Raw genomic sequence first — 21559 nt, 5'->3', positions numbered from 1 at the left:
TTTCGCAAGGGCATAACAATCAAATGTTCATTTGTTTTTTAAAATTTAAGAATTAATTTTTGAAAGTATAGGTGTTAAATAATTTTTCTTACTAAAAGTATTTAAAAAATGAGCTATAAAACAGAAAATAATTTTATTATATTAAAATAATTATGTACGACACTCGAACTGTTTGTTAGAGCGTCAAAAATGTTCATCATGCTTGCACATCTTTCATTAGTATCTTGACGATCCAACAAAAGTTGTTTTCAACGAAATAAAAAAACCAATAAGAATCAACGTAAAACGGCCGTGTGTATATATAAATTTATTAAATCTAGACTTTTCAGAAACATGTCTCTCTGGAATAAATTTGTATATACACACGACCATTTTGTGTTGATTTGTATTGGCATTTTTTATTTCGTTGACCTTAGTCTTCGGAGCATTAATTAAATTATAAGTTATTTTCAGGTTTACATTTAGCTAAATTTTTAGATGTTTCAGTAATAAACGTTTTTATCTAAATGTCGTATCAGTTGAATATTGATTTAAAAAAAGTTGTATATCTTTTAAATATAATCTAGAAATGATTTAAAAAGATATTGCATTTATTTAATTTTTATTTTTTTTTTATCGGGTGCAAAATGAAACAACTCAAGTAAAAGATCTGATTTCAGACTCAAATATTAAATATTAAATAGTACTCAAATATTAAATAGTAAATATTTCAAACTGATACAATTACAATTGGTAGCAAATTATCTTTGTTTTTATTAGAAATTATTTGAGGAAATTAATAAATATTTTAAAATAATAGATACAATTAAAATTAATAGTACAGCATTTTTGTTTTTATTAGAAATTATTGAAGAAACTAAATTATTTATTATTTTCCTAATTATTTTTTTTTTGCTCCGAGAGAAATAAAATATTATAATTTTAATAAATAAAAAAGAATTAAATTGAGTTTGATATTTTGCAACAATTTATATAATCTAATTTTCTTGACTTATTACATATATAAAAATAGAATTTTTTATTTATTAAAATCACATAACTTAAATCCTCTTTGAGTAAAAAATAGGAAAAACAATATTAACAAATACAGATTTTTATAAATACTGTTTCAATTGAGAAATTAAATTTATCTTTCAAATATGTTAATAAAATTGACAACTTTTTTAAAACGAATTATTAAAATCAATATTACATGTTGATATTTTCAACTATTTATATTATTACTAAAATCATAATTTACGAGTAACAGTCGACAGATTTCGCTATTGCGTCAACCAACGATTAAACAATATATTTACATAACTCACACAAAGTAAGAATTCTTCCGTTGAGTTTCCGAAACGCTTTCAATTGAGCAGTATTAACCACTTTCCTACTATCCTGAGTATTTCGTATCCAACCGATTTTTGTTTGCATTAATTTCTCGTAAGTTCGATGGATTATTAAATTATACATACATTTTATTATTTTTTAAAATAAACTTTCAACATGTTCTAGAAAGGAGAAAGTATGTTCGTCAATTTTTAGAGATTTTTTTTTAACCATTTTAAATAGATGAGAAAACGAACAAATTCGAGATAACCAGGATGGTAGAAATGAGGTATCGTCTTGAGCATGGTATCGTAAAGGTTAACTCTTACCTTACGCAATGTCAGCAAAATCCAGGCAGAACGAAATGCAGGACGCCCGACGACATCCCGCGAAGAGTTCAGAGGCAGAATATCAGGCATTTTGACACGGCACTCAATCATGTACATACTTCGACAGACGTACATTACATCGCGACGAAAAGAATAAGATAATAAGACACGAAAGAGACGCAATAACGCGATGCTTCGCAATCCGCCCGCGAACTAACCTCGCCGGGCCGCTCGTCACCGACCGGAGGCGTACGGCGCGATGGATTTCAGGCGAGTAAACTTCTGATATCCATACACGTTGCAACCCACGTTTCGAGGTCACTATGCAGAACGCAGATCACTTTACACCGGTCGCTCCGATTAAGTACGTGATAAGACACGAAAGAGACACAATAGCGCGATGCTCTGCGATCCGCCCGCGAACTAACCTCACTAGTTCGCTCGTCACCGACCGATTGATCGATCAATTTTCACATGCGATAAATATTCCGTGTCGATAACGAGAATCGAGACGCAGGGGTGTCACGTGTTTGTTTTTTCTACGACGCGTACGGCGCGGCGCGCGGTGTGGACACTGGACATTGTTGTCGTTCGGGTGGCCTTGATTCGGCGGGCGGAGATACGCACTTCTCACAATCGGACGCGATCGCGAGCAATGCAGACCTGTCGACCGCGAACTTTACACGGAGTCGTCAACCCGCGCGATTCGGTCCTGCGACTCGTTCGCGAAAACGTATGTTAGTAGCAAATATTTCGCGCGGTTTGCCCATCTGAGGAAATAGGGCTTGAGTGAGCGTCTTTTTCCGCGCACTACTCGATATAGTTGAGAGCCGAATCATCGATTCGCGGAAATTAAATAAAGAATAGAAATTCGCGATGTACGTCTGTTTGTTAACCACAATATTTCGTAGAATTGAAACGCGTAAAGTATATCGCGCGTGCGATGTTAAATTTCATTTATGCATTACTGAGTAATCCGTCGGTACGTATGACTCGTGCAATACCGGCGGGGGCGACGGGGGCGGCGGTGGGTGGCGATGGGTGGCGTTACCGACGCCATATTTGAATATTTCGGTTAGTGGCAATAGTGGCATTAGTGGTGATTGTTGTGAATCGTCGCGGGCGCGGAGCGGGTCGACTTCGTACTGGAGCAGTGTCGTGTCGCGTATAATTATCCCGTATAGCCATGAATAGCCTCGATCTTCGTCATCCGCGTGACATGTAAGCACACAGCTTGTTTACATAGTTGGCGACGTGTTCGAGCGAGCGCGAATGCCCTCGCGGAGCCGTGCGTCGTTGGGAAGAGGTATGACGCACTCGATCGGAGTGATTTGTGTAAAGGGCCGATTCTACATGAGCAGAACGCGGACGGCAGGTCGCGGACGCGGATGTACACATGCGTCGACATCAGAGGTTAACTCGCCCGAAATCTATCGTGTCAGTGTCGCCTTGGTCGTTGACGAGCGGGTCGGTGAGGTTGGTTCGCGGGTGGATTTCGTAGCATCGCGCTATCGCGTCTTTTTCATGTTTAATCTTTTTATTCTTCCTGTCACGATGTAACGAAGTGCACCTCGGGTACGATTAACCTCGGGAGTCCCGTGTCAAAGTGCCGCGCGATCATCGTATTCCCGCGATTAGCGCGAGAAATTAACCTTATTTTCGCGGGCGAGTGAGTGTGTATGTGTGAGTGCCGTGAAGAGCATCAACGGACGGAGGAGAGAGAGAAGAAGAAGACCCGGGGAGACGTCGAGCATCAACGGAGCAACCATCAGGGTAATTACTATATTTATTTATTTAATGATAAAATAATTTATTATTTATTGTAGAATTGATTGTTTGGCTATGATTGTCACGTTTCGCGTTTATCTTATGTACATTCTTGCATACAAAAAGCAATGGATGATCGGTAATTATTGTCAGAATTTATCTATCATACTTACACAGTAAGAAACATTTTATATTTATTTTAATTCTGATTTTGATTAAAATTTTTGTGTTGAATTTTTAACATACTTGAGTTATTAATTTAATGTAATTGCAATTTACTAGAATCTTGTTAAATTATTCAACATCTTTTTTTTTGTTAAAATACAACTGTTACATAATTTTTATATAACATAATTTATGAATGAATGGACAAAGAATACAATAAATAAAATAAAATAAAAATAATGTGATTTTTAACAATTTCAAGATAAGTGAATAAAATATATCAACATATTATAAATGTTAATTTTACTGAAGCAATATACTTTATCTTGATCCATATTTTTCGTATAAATTACGTAGTATTTGCATTACTTTTTAATATATTTACCTTGAATTAAATTATTACTATAAGTGGGATCATTTAGGATATATGCGATATATGCTAAATTTAACACAAATTTTTTTATTGATTGTCTAAAACTACTTAAAGCGTGTAAAACGTGTTTGAATACGTTATAAAAACCATCTTTTTAAAACTTGTTTAATAAAATGCAACATTTATTTTACGTCGAAATATGATATATTAGATCTGATACATTCTCGAAACGTTTGTATGTGTAAGATTTAAAATTTTTAGCAATTTGCATTATTTATTCACTGGAATATACACAAGGAATATGCTTACAAAACCAAAAATTCTTTTTAAGAAAAGAATTATTTTATCAAATAATATCCGATTTGAAAGAGAAATACAAAAGTTGATATGTGTAATAATTTTTTGGAATATTAATTATGTTATTTAGCATCTTTATTATAATTTGGCTATATTTATATTTTACAGATTAACGTCGTAGCTACAACTCCGTTGCTGCGCATTGCAATGGTGAGTGGCATTATTATTTAAAGATGGGATAACAGATATACCTACACTGAGAGAAAAAAAATTTTTTAATGAAAAAAATACATTGTTTTAAAAACGTATACTTTAATGTAAGCATTTGTTTGTTCTGTTTAAATAAAATATTTGCTTTTGAGTAGACACATTACTTCTTAAGAATATAATTTTGTTCTTTTACATTTTTTACATTTAAATAATGATTTTACAAAGAATATTTGATAATATTTGTTAACTTAATTAAATTGTTTTTTTTTAGATTAAAAAAACTGATTATCTTTATAAAAATATAGTCTAACAGTAAATATTTTCTAGAAGTGCAAGAAAAAATTACTTAAATAAAAATTATTTCTTTATTTTATTTATATAAATATATCAATTAAAAAATTTTTTAATTTGACTGCATCTGAATAAGCTTTTGGGACCCATCGAGTAAATTTTTTTGTGTTAAGTAAAATTCTTTTGTTAAGGTAGTTTTTCTCTCAGTGTAAAAGTATCGTATCGTACATGAATCGTACATGTGATTGCCTAACTGTGTTTTACCGTACTATCTTAGCTTCTAGCTCGGAACAAAATCGGATTATGTCGCTTGTCGCACGAAGCATGCCTGTAATCATATTTTAGAAGATTGGGATGATTTATGAAGTTGGCACGACATTCTATTAATATAAAAAAATGCATAGAGTTCCAGTGGCACTTTTCATATAATAGTTCCGAAGTTCTTTACAAAAATAACGAAGAGTTCTGCAGTTTTTATCGTAAAAAAACAAGAAAGAAAAAAATGCTAATTTTGTCCAAGTGTCGTGATATGTTTAATATTTTAGTGCGAAAAAATATTAATCATATACATTTTTTTTTAATTGCAATTATCGGTAAAACTCTGATAGTACTAACTGGAACTCTTATCAAATATTTTGCTCTTCATTGGCACTTTATTGACGTATTATGTATTTGATTTATTTCAATTAAACCTATTGAATTACAATTTTATATTTATCTTATAAAAGATGTTTGAAAAATATCTTGAATATTACTTTTAGGTCGTACTTTTTAATTCTCTTTGACATATAAATATCATCAAGATAAATTCAAGTAAAGATTTCATCGGAGAGCTTGTTTTATGGAAAAAAGAAAATTGTGTTTGCAGCAAAATAAAAATTTAAATGGCAAAAGATACAAATAGATCTTACTCGAAGTCGTATTGACATCTTTTCCACGTACGGTCGGGTCATAACGAATTCTCGGATTAAAAGCTTGGCGCGTCTAGCGTCTGACGATCTCGATAAAACGCGAGAGTGCTGCGCCACGGTAGAGCGCCGCCTTCTAAATACTGGTAATGGCGCTTAATATATCGCCGGCAGATAACAATCACCGGAGAAACGCGGCGATACGCGCCTTCGGAGTTTTACCTGGCTTTATCTCGTTACAGAGCCCCATACAAAGGCTCGCGAGGATGCGAGGGGAGTATGGAAGAGCTCTTCCCCTTAGCTCGTCTTCGATTTCTTTCCATCTTTACCGCCCCCGTTCCCTTGTCTCTCCTCTCCTCTCCTCTTCTCTCCCGGGACAGATCCGTCTCGCGTGCGAGTCGCGAGATCAATTTCTTAGATGCGCCCCGACGACGCGCCGAAAGGAAGTTCGTGAGATAGACAGCCGGGACGCGATCGAGCCTCGATCTTGGGAATCGAGGGAAAGGGAGAGGCACTGCCTGGATATTTCACGGCATATAAATTGCGACTCGGCTCTCATCTCTGCGCAATTTCTTTCTTAACGGAATATCGGAATAATCGATCTTGACCTTTTGAGATTTATTGCCCGAGTCACGGTGAGCCGGAGCGACAGTTGTTTCACGCGAGTACCCACGACGATTCTTCCTGCGACAACGTGCGCTCGCCAAAATCGGACGAGAGCCATTGTAAAGTCTCGCTATCGATCGTTCAACGCGAGACACCCACGTCGAAAGGAGGAAGCGCGGTTAGTTACACATTTCCGACGCGATGGAAAGAAGAGTGACACGTTCCGCGCGCGGGAAACAATGACGCGACGGTGACGACGACGCAACCGTGTCGCTCTCGCGAAAGAAAGAACGATAACACCGCGGCACAATGGTCCCCGAGTATGCGGTAAATTATCGCGTACGTTCCGCGTTAGTGTCGGCCGCGTTCGGGGAATCGCTCGTCGCAGCCCGTAATTTTCGATGTAATAAAGAAACGCATATATGGAGATTCCATTACCAGGCTCAGCTGTTTCAGGGTCGCGGTGCATTAAACAAATTTATACGGCACCTGACTGTCATAAAAGACACGCGGCATGCCGAGGCGCGCGTCATCGCGATCGTGCTTTCGCCGCCGTTAAACGGCGTACACGCGCAACAGGCGGATCGTCTTCATAATCTCGCGTCGTCGTCGATCGGTGGAAAAGAGGTGAAAAATAAACGGAGAGCGGCGGGGGCGAGGAGGCGTTCGATCGAACCGCGAACGAGCGACGTGGAGATCGGTGCGGCCCCGCGTCCTCATCCCCGGCGACGAAGGGTCATCGCGGAGACGCGAGAGAGTGCGGGCGGGTCACGGGGAGGTCAAGAGGCTGCCGGCACGCGGGGTTGACGGATAAACATAATGATTTAATGACCATTTCGTACGCGAACGACACGAAATTCTATGATCGCGGCGCCTAATGACACGGCACTTGCCACGAGGCTGCAATTATTTTGCGGCACGTTGGATGCACGAGTGACGTCATCGCCGTTGCCTTCTCACGCCCTATGACCGACCGACCGCGATGGGCGAGAGTACACTCTGCCTAGAAGCTCGTCCGTTAACACCCGCGTATGAGGGCGAGCTTTTCTGTTGCTCGTTTTGGTTTCCACGTTTTACTTCATACTGACAAAGAGATATGGTACATAATTATTTTCTTTTCAAAATACAAGGCATATTAATAATTATGTACTCTGGAAACTCCTACAATGAAATTTCAAACTTCTATTATTGATAGTATTAATAGACGAGTCATGGCCGTCTTTAAAAAAAAGTTAAGCATTTCTTCTAAGAATAACTCGCTGCAGCAGAAACAGTCGCAATTGTCGCTAGACTGTGTGACAACGTGTCTGTGACATTAATCAGAAGTCTTTCAGAGTCCAGTGTGTTATCCGCGAAACTTTTTTTACAAGTAAATCTTATTCATTCTATTTCTATATATCTTAAGTTGATAACATAAATATCAACTTAAGACATACGTACAATGTCTGATTATATTTTTAATATTTTATTCTTAAACATATTAAATAGTAGTGAGTAATGATAGAAGAGTTTGAAAAATCCATGTTTAAAAATGAGTCAAATGAAGAAGCCAGTGATTCGTTTTATAGTGATTCGTTTTATCAATGCGAAAAAGACAAAAAAAATTATGTGTGGGCGGTGCAAAATTCTTTGAGAAATTTTCTCTTACCAATTATTATTATATACAATAAACAGAAATTATATAGATATACTTAATAAATTTGTTTCTTTGAAATTTCAAATTTATGTTATATTAATTATATTTCTTTAAAAATAAACATATATTATAAGATGTTGGATTTAAATTTTTTAACATAACACATTCATTTTAAGACGCTCAGAATAAAATATATGACATATAGACGGTAGCAGATTACATTTTATAATTAGAGATCACGCACATAACATGTATGAATTTTTTTTTAATTGCAATCGGTAGAACTCTGATAGTATTAATTGAAACTTTTATCAAATATACTAATATTTCTTGTTTTCTTGCACTTTAGTGGAGGAGTTGTGCTAGATTCACAAAGTTAGCACATACTTTTTATTTTTGTTTTTTTACGATAAAAACTGCAGAACTCTTCGTTATTTTTATAAAGAACTTTGGAATTATGAAAAGTGCCACTGAAACTCTATGCATTTCTTTTATATTAATAGAATGTCGTGCCAACTTTATAAATCATCCCAATCTTCTAAAATAGGATTACAGGCATGCTTCGTGCGACAAGCGACGTAATCCGATTTTGTTCCGAGCTAGAAGCTAAGATAGTACGATAAAACACAGTTAGGCAGTCATACTATATATCGATCACACACTTTCGACCAAGATCGAGTTTCGAAATTTCTCGAACAGTAAGTTACAATGCAATCGAGCTAACGGACCCTGTATCTTCTCGAAAAATATTGGTTTGACCTTTTTTCCGTATTGAATTTCAAATGAGTTGCCTTTCGAAGAAAATTAGACTTACAAGGGATACCACTTCATCCACGGGTCTGAGATCGCCTCCGAAACTAATATCGTAGTTCACCGCTTTGGATCTCTTATAATCGAACAGCTTCACATCGCGGGCATCGGTCGAGATAACGAGAACCGGTCGACGACGCGAGCGTTCTGGTATCGTGTGGTCTCGAAATTATTTCGTGCCCTAACGTAACCGCGACTAACTACATTAAATGGTAAAACGTACGACCAGTTTTAATATCAGAAGCCTGGCCTCGCAACAGATATACGAGCGGCCGAAGCTGCACCTTGCTCTTGAAGTTTTAGATAGCGTACTCTATTCGGACAGCTGGTTTTAATTACGAAAAAAAACCTGGAATCTAATGAGCTTTCTCTAATGGACGGACGCAAGGGTCCGCTTTACTAAGCGACAGTATTACAAAATGACAAAGATTTTAGGTTTGATTTATGGAAAGTCGATTATCTGGAAAATCTGTGAAATAAAGTTTCTTACATTGTAACTCACAAAATGTTACTTGACTTGATTCTACTATGTATATCAATGGGCAGTTTGGAATTAATCGAAATTTCCGGCCGTTTAGCTTTTTCATCGTAAAAAATACTGGGATTCGGATTAGAACGGACGCGACGTCTGCTCGAAAAATGAGCGAAGATTCAAATCGATCATAAGGGAAAAATCGGCGATCCCTCGATGCTCCGCGCGCTGGTGATCCGATCGGCCCCGTACACGCGCACACGTGCATACGCGAAAGCTCATCGCAGTAAACACACGGTGGAAGCGGTGTCCGATATATATTTGATAAGGCGGCTACACGGCCGGTCGAGCGCTGACAAATCGTCGGGAGATCGCCAAGCTGATATCGCGGACCTCGACGACGCGCCGATACACTGATGCATGACGGCGAATCGACTAAAATCCTCCACCGACGATACGAGAGCACGTTCTCTAGCCATGGCATCGCGCGGATTTGCGAACCATGATTCCGTTCAGCGTATAAATATTACTTCATTTGAAATAAAAAATAATAATTTAAAGAACAACTCTATATGTATATGCGAAATATTTAATAATAAAACTAATGTTAACTTTTTAAAGAGCCTTATCTATTAAAAACTTTTTTACTAATTGTATTTAAAAATATTTTGTAAATGAATTTATCAATATCTCGTTTTTTTTATTTTTTCAACGCTTAGCCTCTTTGGCGGTATATCTTGATCAATGTTATATGCTTACTCATTTTTAATTTTTGAGTGTAAACTCCATTTTACTAATATATTTTATATTTATGTGTGAAAAGAGAACGTTGCAAAGATGCAACACTAGCTGCTAGAAGATTACACTGAGAACAATTGAGACTTGGATGTTTACAAGACATAGAAACCAAATTCTATTCGAATCAATATTTTTTTAAAATATAATCTGAGAAATTTATTTAATTAAATATTGTTACATTATCACAAGAGAATTGATAAAATATAAAAATGAGACTTATTAGAATTTTCTATTAGTTTAGTAATATCAAAAAGAGCATTTACGCGCAATCTCGAGCCAAAGTTCGATTAGTTGGACGATTGCGGCGAGAAACGCTCGATCGTCGAGCGATCTCCACGAGGATCGCGATGTGGAGAGCAGTGCTGTTCATGAGGGGCAGGCACCGAGGAAGGTATAGCACGACCTGTACTCGCAAGATCGTAATGGAATGGTTGGACCCTGCCCTCCTCCGCGCCGCGCGCGAGCAAAGATGCCCGATCGCTCGCGCTCGCGATCGTATCTCGGGGTGAGATCTTAGGATCGTGCGCGATAGAGCAAGATAATGGAGATAATCTTCGACGCGGCTTCGCTCAAAAGATCGCACACCCACGCGCGACCCCGATGCTCAGATCAATTCGCTTGTGGTAACATCGATTCCCGTCGAAATTACGAAAGAATTCATTTTGGAAACAAGTTGATCGCCATCCACTGAAAATATAACATTTAAGTTGGGAATAACATCGGGCAACTGTCAGTACGATAAAAGTTTAGAATAGAAAGTAAACTAACACTATAAAGAGATTCCGTTGTCGCAGTTCTGTTTTTCACTTTTTAGTGTCACGTTAAATCAAAACTGAATTTTTTTTTTAAGAGATTGTATAAAACGTAACTGCATGCGGTGAAACGGGAAGCGAGGCAACTTGAACACGACGGAAGTCTCAAAGTCTGGGAACGCTCTACGCGCGCGCAGGTCTTAATCGCCGAGTCTACGTGTGCCAAGCCGCATGACGTTCAATTCTCTTTCTCCATTAACCAGCGGCCGGTACGTGCTCGCGCACGCAGCACTCGCAAAAAGCAATTCTTAATAAACAATAACAGATTTCACGACGGCGAAACAGTTATATCTCATTACAGGTTCTTGCGTTCGAGGAGTCCCGCTCGCAGGACTTGCGCGCTCTCGCATTCTTCTAACCGCGGCCTCTTCAGGGCGTTATCGCGCACTTCTCGCAGCTCGTAAGTCCGACTCCATTGGCTCGATTGCCCATTACAGCTCTAAACACCTGTCGGTGAAATGGGTCGTGGCGCAATTAAAAGCGAGGCCCCGCGACGGCCACGGAGAGTAGTGAGAGCCGACGATAATTAACGACTCTTCGCGTTACTCCGATAATCGCCACTTGCGAATCACAGGCAAGCTTGTCTCATCTAGCCTCCCTAACGCATCTTTCCCCCTTCCTCGATCTTTCTCGTTTTCCTATACCTCGGCGAGTGACGAGGGGCGTTAAAATTACACCAGCGTGGAATGCGTATAAACTTTGTCGCTTTTTTTTTCAACGCATTTATATGAATACGTTGGTTTATAAGCATGAGCGACAATATATCTGCCAGAGATAAATTTTATTTGAAAAATCTCCGAGAAGCGCTGATAAATAATTTAACTTGTGGAAAGTTTTGAAAATATTTATCTTTTATCTTTATATGTCCACTTTATTTTTAAAATTTGGTATAATTTCAAGATTAAGTGAGAAGATCTTACGTATCGATGTACAGAATCAAATATTGTATCGCATAATAAATAGAATTTTATTCTTTATCAAAGATAAATAATAAAATATAAAGAATACGCATTGGATTGAAAAGATCGTTAGCATTGTATCATTAAGAAGACTTTGATAATTAGGGTAACATCATTCTCCTTTATCTTCTCGCATCTATCCGAAGCGTTAAAGAGACATGGCGCGTTCCGAGAAGCGCGATGCGTGCCCTTTTCCCAGCGATCTGATAGCACCGAGCGTCAATGTATCCTTTTATTAACATCAGGCAGCATCGCACCCCTGCCACCTCCTTATCTTCTGCCCCGTCACGCGACGGACAAGGGGTTGGGAACGACGTGCCTAATGAACGCGATTCAGAATACGCGTCTTCCACGGAAGTGACGGAAATTGAATTTCATCGGCGCGCTAGTGATTACCCGCGAGGAGGAGATGAATTGCACGCTACGCGAGGTTGCGCGAGTCGCGGCGTATCTGTGTTTATGTACGTTTTATCCTTTGGAGCCGTCAGTCAAGCGTGGCCGATGAGACGGACGGAGGTAACGACCAGGTGCTCGTACGAGGAACTCAAACATCAAATTCACACACGCGGCCACGCCTCCGGCAGCGCGTATGTCACTTTCCTCATGTTCTCCGCGGCCATACGCTATTGCTATTGTACGTCGCGCATTTGGCAAGCTATCGTATAGAAATACAGGTAGCGCTCGTTACGAGCAAAAAGATTTTAATACGCGCAGGAAAGTGACTACCTCCGAATTGGAGGCCATTCAATCGAGAATATATTATATTATCGCTGATACACACCCGTATATACTATATACCAATATATCAAAAGATAATTGCTGTGTTGCATGTCTTGAAAACAATTGGACGCTGAATCAAATACGGAGTAGAAGATACCGTGGGATTTATAATATAATAGAGAAAGAACGGTGATCGTATGGAATATATCTGAGGTGATGGAATAACATCTTATATAATTTGTATTCCTCCTTCTTTCTTAAATTGTAAATTATGTTCGTTCTAGATACCCGATAAACTTTTGCTTATAGGATAATTAGTAAAACTCTATGGCTAATAAATTGGCGTTGGTTAGAATTATGCCGCGTTAATATTTGCAGAGCTATTGTAAAAAAAAATAAACAAAATGGTATTCCACAACCCCTTACTTTTCCTTATTTGTATCAATTGCATGTAGAAAGATTTTGTTCCACAGCGTTTGCTTCGCGCATAAAACACCTCCGCGACGTCTCGCTTCCTCGTTTACGCGGCCGGGACCTCCCGCTATTCGAGTTGCCGAGAGACGGACATTGATCTCGATTTTGCTCCTCGGGTCCCCGGGTATCGCATTACCCCTAAAGTGTCTCTATCCCGCACGAATAAAGTTGACTGCCGGACTCGGATTGGCTTGTTTATGAGACGTCGAGCGCCATGACGTTCCGCGCGGCCACCGCGGTGGTCGACATAAGGAAGCATAAAAGTCGCGGTGATACGATCGAGCGGCATTCCGACTCGTACTTTATTGTCCGGCCCACTACGAGCAAGATCCTCGCGGGCCCTCACGTACTCACGCGCTACTCTCGCGCCCGTCTAAATATTTTAATTACCTCGACGTTTCGGCGCCCGGTTCACGGAATAGCCGCGCTCGGACTCGTCGCATTGTTAGCGACGGACAATCGGATCGTTGAAATTCCTCGCGCATTCCCGAACGTAAAAATAAAAACTGCGCCTTGATTTATCGCACGCACAAATTTCCATAAGGCACGGCACACGGATTTATGCTTCGTATATCGATCTAATAAATTAGCAAAAAAGTTAATATAGTGTTCAATTGATACTTTGATACGCCTTGAAAATACTCCCGAGTATTTCCGGCGAACTCGGGAATTGAGTACGGCGGGGATAAAAAGGACGCGAGGTTCTCGGTGAAATTACTCCCGAGGGAATTAGTAATAACTGAATTACCAAGGAAATTCACGTGCACGCGATGCGGACGCAATTTACCCTGCGTCGAGGTGATCACAGATTTATGAAACTTTTAGCGTGTCATCGACGTCGATGTGTTTAAGGCAGACGGACAGGCCGGTCGGCCGGCCTGCCGAGGGAATAGAAGATTGAGCCGCGCTCACGTACGCGAATGAATACCTAATTAAGATCTTAATTACTCCGGCCAGTAACGGCGTTTCACCTTCGACCGACTCCCACGATGCGGTTTATAAGATTGTTAATATCATCATTTATATCTCGGTAACGCGAGATCGTTAGTGTCCCGGGGCACCGTTAATCAGCTCCCGGTTGTATAAAGCGGTCAACCCCTTGCGCGCCGAGTAGTAATTCATGGCAACCCTTTTCTCGCTCCGCGCTGCTGCCAGAAGCGGCGCGCATAATGAGGTCTCTTTAGACCCGAGGCAACGTGAATGGGCGTACGGATAATTGCGGTCCATTACAATTCGACCACCGCGACGGCTGCGCGATCGAAAACATCTCTCTCGTCATCAACGCGCCCGACAGCTGCTCGTAAGCTGCCCAGCGCGCGGTACGATCCTTCCTTTTATCTCTCGAAGAAGAAGGATTCGTCTTCGTACTTGACCCGGCTGTCCCACGCGAGCGTTATTATATGGTAACATAAATCGCGCTCGTCCTTGAAAGCACGGATCGATCGCGAGCGTTTGGTGACTACGAGCTTATCGCCAGGCGACATTTAGCCGACATTTATTGACGCGCCGAAATTTATATACGAGTCGGCCAATTTATGACCGCCGCGCTGCGGCCGACCGGCAACGTTTCCGTGCGTCTGATAAATTACCGTGTGCGAGTTTACGTGTGTCTCGGAAGTGGGAAAAGCGCGCACGTTGCCTGGCGTATACACGTATCACATTACGGCGAGCATCTGGTCTTGAGTCGATTTCTCACGCTGTATCGGGGAGTTAATCAACCTCGATGAACCGATGTCGAAGCCGTCGATAGACAGACAGACGCATTTTGCCTCCAAGTCTGTGGCGGGGTCACGTAGTTAAATCCTACGAAGATCCTTGTACCTGATATATAATACGGCTCCTAGGAAAAAAAATTCTTGTTATCTCTACTTGGTCTTGAGCGATGCCCACGTCGCTTTGCGGTATCATATCTCGGCGTCACGAATATTGTTGCAACGGGACTCGAGGAGAGGAAGCTGTCAAATCAAATTTGCGAGACAGCCCAAAGTATAAATCAATTTCACATTTCTAATTTTTAACGCTTATCGCGCGCAACGTTACTTACGTCATTTTTGCTGATAGCGACTTTTTCCTTTTTTCTTTTCTTTTATCGCGCGGCCAAACAGATTGTGGATCGATATTGTCGGTGATTTGAATCGCGTGACCGACTCCCTCGACGTCTCCCTTTGGAATCTCCCGTCCGAACAACGTCCGGCAGCGCGACCATGCGCGGGAACAATAATTGATATTCCGCGGAGGAGAACGCGCTACGGCCGACCCGGCCGCATCGCGCGCAGCCGGCTCTCGTCGTGCTGGGGCCGTGATTAATAAGTCATTCATTAATATAAATGAATTCCCCCGACGCGAATGATTCCATGATGAATCGGCTGCATTTACCGGTGCGCGAACGCCCGGCGGGTGCGAACGTAGCGTCAATCGCGGACAGCTTTGTACCACTTAAGCTTTAAGCGCGCGCACGTTTGCACGTTTGCACCGGCACGCTGCCTGCTGCAATGCGCTCGACGAGCGACGAGGGGTGGCTGCTCGTTAAGTTAGCGCCTTTAACGGCCGGGATATAAAGGGGCACAGAGAGAGAGAGAGAGAGAGAGAGAGAGAGAGAGAGAGAGAGAGCGTACGCTCAGTACCGAGACGCTGATAAATCAATTACGAGCGCCCGGCGCGATAGAGACAGACGTGCGATTTGTCGATCGAGCGGAACCTTCGCTGGCATTGCCGACGATCACCGTGCGGATCGTTCGGAATGACGCGAATGGAAGGGTTGAGAATCCGCTACGAACAAAAGGTGAGAGTCGGACGGGTGAGCAGGACAGAGGGAGAGGGGGAGGGGCAGACTGCAGTGGGCAAGCCGCGCAAGCGTGACTCGCAGAAACGCAGTTTCGATTTCTATGGACAATTAGCGATCGCGGCGCGGCTGCGCAGATAATGCGGGCGTACATATGCGCCCGCTCGTTTTCTCCTCGTCGTCGTGGAGGCAGGCATGCACCCAGCTCTCTCTTTCTCTCTGATGGAGAGGGTGCGCTGCAAAGAGGGAAGGAAGAAAGGATGGAGAGGACGATGTTGCGCGAAGACGGGCCGGAGAGGGTAATAGAGAAGAGAGAAGGCGAGCGAGCGAGCGAGCGTACGTGTGGAGCGCAGGCAACGGACAGGCACGGTTGAAAACTCTCGTAGGCAACTCTTGCGCGGTATTATGCGCAATCCTGTGAATGCACCTGTCAGTGGTCATCATTCAACAGCTTCATTGACCCTAGGATCAATTGGGATGCAGTGATTCTCACGCTCTGCGACACGCCGCGCCGCGTTGCGCCGCGCGGCCGCTCCGCTCCGCTCCGCTCGCTCCTATACCCGGACCAGCGGGACGCCTCGCCTCGAAACTGACGGGCACTGTTCGACGGGGGCGGGGGTTAATGAGACACGCTGATTGGCTTCGGAGATTCATCGGGTGGCTGACGTTGATCAATTTTTATCCCGTCCTATTTGCATACAACTGGCGCGCACCGACACAGTGGCGTAAACTTGCCTCTCGTTTTTCTTTTCTCCTGCGCGGTTCTTCCTTCCCGGCGCGGTGCGGCGCGGCGCGGTGGGGTGATCGCTTTGAAAAATTTGCATCGACGTGTCATCTCGGCGCGCCATTGTTACTCGACGCTCGATCGTTCTCGCGAGCGAGAAGGAGTACGTTTTCTCGCTGGTGCGCGCGGCACAAGAGCCGCTGGTTTCTCCCAGTATTTTTTCAGTTAATGGATGCGTCCTTCGCGGCGAGAGTGCTCCGTCCGTAAACGCAATACATAATTACGGGAATATTAATAATCCGTGGCGGTCGCACAAAGGCACGTAATTTGCGCAATTAGAGTCACCGTTCTCACCGTGTTATCCCGAGCGATCGCTGATGAGTTCGAAGTAACGATTTTTCGTGGGTCGCGCAACCGGTCGCGCGCGCACGTCCGCGCAATTTTTCGAAGCACCGTTAGCGCCGAGGATCGTACCTCGTGATTTATGGTTCGCGCCGAGGATAGAGCTAACTATGTAATAACCCGCGCGAGAGCAAGGCGTCCACGCCAATGGACGCTCGGATAATAATCGCAACTTTCTGGACAACCTCGTGTACGGAGCGACGAGTATCCTTGCGAATCGCTCGCCTCATTCGCGTTCGTCATCCGTGCATAATCTTCGACGGCTCCGAACTTTCGAGGTGACTCCGTGGCAATCGAAGACAAAAATCCCGCGCCTAGGTCGCGCGATCGCGACTGATGATGGATCGCTCGTCCGTATGAGTCGTCATTACATTAATCTACAGTGAAGTCGATAGCACTGTCCGATCGCTAATAATTAAATTAAGCAGCTCTGATACGCCGAGATACGTGTTTTTCTTAATCTCGCGTTGCGATATCTTTCTTTTCATTATTGGGACTGCTTACGATGCGAAAATGATATAATACAAACGCTAATGTATATTGATTCTAATTAAGAATGTACTATATCCATTTTTTATAAATATGTTAATATCTATATTACTTTAAGAAAATTATACCTATACATTCATAAAAGTGCTTACAATGTTCTATTTCTATCAAACATTTTTATTTACTTTATTTGTTATTATTTATTATTGTACTAAAATTTGTAAAAAATATAATTTTTGTATAAGTAATTTAAATATAATATGCAAAACTTTATTGCTATTCTGAGCTTAGTCATTCAAAAAATAAATAAATTTTGTTTATTTACAGTACAACTAATAAATAATTTTAATTAATAAATAACTAATAAATCACAATAAAACTTTACATAAATTATTTTAAATACTTAAAGTATTATATAACAAATTTAGATTTTTGCCATTATTTTTTAATAAATTCAGCATATTTCTACTTCTTATTAAAATCATTTTTGATCCAAGTATAACAACGATACCAAATTAATTTTTCTCATTATTTTGAAAATAAGTGTAACACATCCGTGAAAAAGACAATTTAAATAAATTTCTTCTTATTTTACATCAGCGTTATCGTTTCTCTCGTGAGTTTACGATGTTAATTCGAATGGCTTGTAAGGAAGAAACGAATATTCTCGAAGAGACCTTCGCTCTTATATTTGCATCATGACACAATATTTTATTATAGATCGACACGCGAAACGTGCCAATTTCCATAAGTGATGACTCGTGCGAAATAAAGTTCGACGGGAGTGAGAGAGCATCGAGCGCGGAGGAAGCTGTTTGCGAGATGCGCTGCCGGTCGGTCATAAAGCCTGAAACGTATTATAAATACAGCGTATTATAAACCTGTATCACTCCCGCGCGGAATTGTAAAATTGTCAGGCGAGCGCGAATGGAGGAAGATAGAAGCTCGCAACAGTGACGATGTAGAGATAAGGTGCCATTCGCGCGAGAATCGGATATAAATATAAACATAGATGCAATTTATTTTATTTTAAAAATAAAATATATTTTAGAGCGACTTTATTAATAACACGCCTACAAAATTTGATCTTTATTTTGTAACAGGATCAGCCATTTCTGATGTATTTTTACATGCTGAACACAAATTTGTCAAATTTTTGAAAAAAATGACTTCAAAGAAGTGGAAACAATGATTTTAGGAGTTTGACGACATTCGACAATAGACATTGTTTGTATTTAGAAGACAAAATTTGTTGGAAATAATTTGCAATTTACACCTTTGTTACAAAATGATAGTGGACAGTAACTTGATGCACTGAGAAAAAATATTTATCAAAAAATTAAAATATTTAATCCGATATACTGTTAAACAGGAAAGAATCAAATTTAAACCAATTTCTTAAGTTAAATAACATTTTATTATTTTTAACTTTTATTATGTAAATCGAAATTTATTATTTTAACACAAAATATGTAGTTAAAAAATATCATTTAATCAATTCATTTCTGTGATTGAATAGATTAATTTTGCCCATATTAATGTAGTAAATAGTAAATTAAATTTGAATCAAATTTAACATTTTTATAATTGAATTGCTTAACTTCATTTAATTAAATTGACGACATATTGGAGTAGGAACAATGGCAATTTACAGAAATGATTAAAAATAATTCAAATTGGGTTTAATTCAATCCTAAGAATTAAACAGTGTACATTCAACTAAATACTGAACTGGTTTAGTTCATTCTTGATTTAAAAATTTAAATGGTTGACATGAGTGAACTGTATTTTTTCTTTTGCAACTAAATAATTATTGAATGAATCTAATGTTTAGTTCATCATTTTGGAAATATTTTAGTTTCTTAATACATTTTTTTTCTCAGTGTAAAATTAACATTTTTTATTGTTTTTATGTATTTTATACGTAGACTACATACTATTCTTTTTAATGCTGAACGAAATGAAGCGGAACGTGCTATTTCGAATAAATGAGGGTTTCTGGCGCCGAAATTCAGAATTAAATAATCTCGCGACTCCGTTGATATTAAATCTGACGACTTCTTGGGAGAGAGCTCGCTCTCACAGCTAGTCCGAAGACAGTTTTTCGAGCGACACTAAATCACTACGTTAAATATCTAGGAGGGGACTTCTTCTCGCGATTGAGAATGGGAGGATGAGGATGAGGAAAGGGAGGATGAGGACTGGACGACGACGTCCTCTTCTGCTCAGCGGTCCTTCTCGGACCATTCGCTCTTATTTTCCGGTTACCCCCGCGGCGAGAACGTTTCCCGTAATCCGATCGGAGCGCATCCCGTAGATCCCGAGATCTTGAGGTATCGCGCAAGAAACGCGATACGCCGATAAAAGATACGCCGATAAAACCGAGATACCTGCGTCATCCCCGCGCGAGGACCCCCTTCCTTTCTGACGACGCGCGGGCGAGGGGGAGTTGAAGATCGGGAGATCGAGAGCGCGGGCGCGCGAGGGAGTCGAAAACAAAATAAAATAAAATAATCGATCAGGCGGCTCGTAAAATTCCCGGGAGACGCAAATGAGTCGTTAAAAGGCCGGCGCGCACCCCTGCTGCGCTACAGTTCCCAGATCTCTTCGCCCTGTCTCCCCCCTTCGCGTTTCTCGCCCGTTACTACTACCGCTTACTAAACTCCTTTAACCAAATTAGAATATATCGTTCTGGGCCTCGCGCATCACGTCCGTGCCGGTCTCTGACGCGTAAATCACGACGGGATATAAAACTGGCGTTCACCGGGCCGTCCGGCTGAGTAAGCACTATATTCTTTACACTATGTACGATCGGGCCTCTCGAATACTACTCTCGGTGGACGGCTCGGCGCCGACACGCCACGTCGCGGGATTCGACACGCTCGAATTCGTCACGCTCATTACGCGAGAGTCGGAATAATCTCAAGTGTCGGCGAGTCGTTTCCTCAAAAAGAGATCGGTGACTCGGGCCCCGGACTAAGCTTAATTTATAGTTACGACCCCGACGTTACGCTCGCTACCTCCGGCTCTGCCACAGGGTCTGTACCTCAGATGAACTTAGCTATTTTCAAAAATGATAAGAAATTATTTTTATTTGTCTTTTGCGCAACGACAATCATTCCCCTGAACGTTATAACGCGGAGGCTCCGCTGTTCACTACACGCCAGACACAACTTTATAGTCTGCGGCGCGACTCTCCACCGCCGAATGTATATTTGCGCTCTCCCGGCGGGAAAATCTCAAAAGGCACCGCCGACCGGTCGTTTAGTAGCGTGTGCTCGCGAAATGAAGTCGATCGGGATGGTAAACCGACTGACGAACGGACGGACCGGGCGATTCGAGGCGAATCGCGCGTAACCTTCGACCTGGCACCGGCTCGGCTCGGCAGTGTCACGGGGAGTCACGTGGCCGGCATAAAACGTGACGTGCCGTGAAATACCCTCCTAATGGGCGAGCGGGTTGCGTTCACGCACGCGGCCACCGTCGTCGTCCGCAACGTTTCTCTCAACATTGTCAAGTCTGTAACAGACTTTATACGTTTCTTGATAAATTTGTTCCTTACATTAATTAATATATCGTTCATTTGCTACAATTACGACATAAAAAAAAACAAGATTAAAAAGAATAAGTTTGAATGTTTTGAATAATTAACTTGTAAGGGTGATATATAAAATGTATTATAAGTAAAAAAGAATTTTAAGCCTTATTTTATCGAAGACTCAAACAACTTAAAAAAGCCTAGTTGATCAAGCTACAGTTATATCAAAAAAAGTGTTTTTGACAAAAAATTAAACAGTGTAGTTCACTTGTAAAATTTTTTAAAACTATAGGATTACAAAACATAAAAAAAGAATTGTTTTATGATGATACCCGTTTGGTAGAATAAGGGCTAAAACTGTGAACTTTTCATTTCTAATTGAAAAATGAGAACTTGTCAATTTTATTATTTTATCTTTAAAATATGTCTTAGTTTATAATTATTCATAAAGAAAAAAAAATTTATCAAAAAGTCACGCATTTATTTACGAGTTAAAACTTTGAGCAGTATTGATGTGATCAATTTAATATTGTGATAATACTATTCTGATTTAATCTAAGAACTGCGTAACGACGCGCAGTTCCAAGAACTAGGAAATGTACATAAAATCACGTAAGAAATATTATTGAGACGTAAGATCCTGCTACAACTGTTGTTGACATTTTCCTGATTTTAATTATGTTATA

At 40.7% G+C, this 21559-nt stretch overlaps 1 long non-coding RNA gene across 1 annotated transcript in view; it reads left to right on the top strand.

Annotated features, from left to right (window-relative positions):
* Positions 1-2531: 2531 nt before the first annotated feature.
* LOC120358531 overlaps positions 2532-21559 on the top strand; it is a 70741-nt gene continuing 51713 nt past the window's right edge. The window contains exons 1-2 of the long non-coding RNA XR_005575469.1: positions 2532-3413; positions 4411-4452. This is a non-coding gene — a long non-coding RNA (uncharacterized LOC120358531). The remainder of the gene's footprint in view (positions 3414-4410; positions 4453-21559) is intronic.

Source organism: Solenopsis invicta, chromosome 8 (genome assembly GCF_016802725.1).
Source record: "Solenopsis invicta isolate M01_SB chromosome 8, UNIL_Sinv_3.0, whole genome shotgun sequence".
In the NCBI taxonomy this organism is placed as follows: Eukaryota; Metazoa; Arthropoda; class Insecta; order Hymenoptera; family Formicidae; genus Solenopsis; species Solenopsis invicta.
This window is presented reverse-complemented; position numbering and strand designations above follow the sequence as displayed.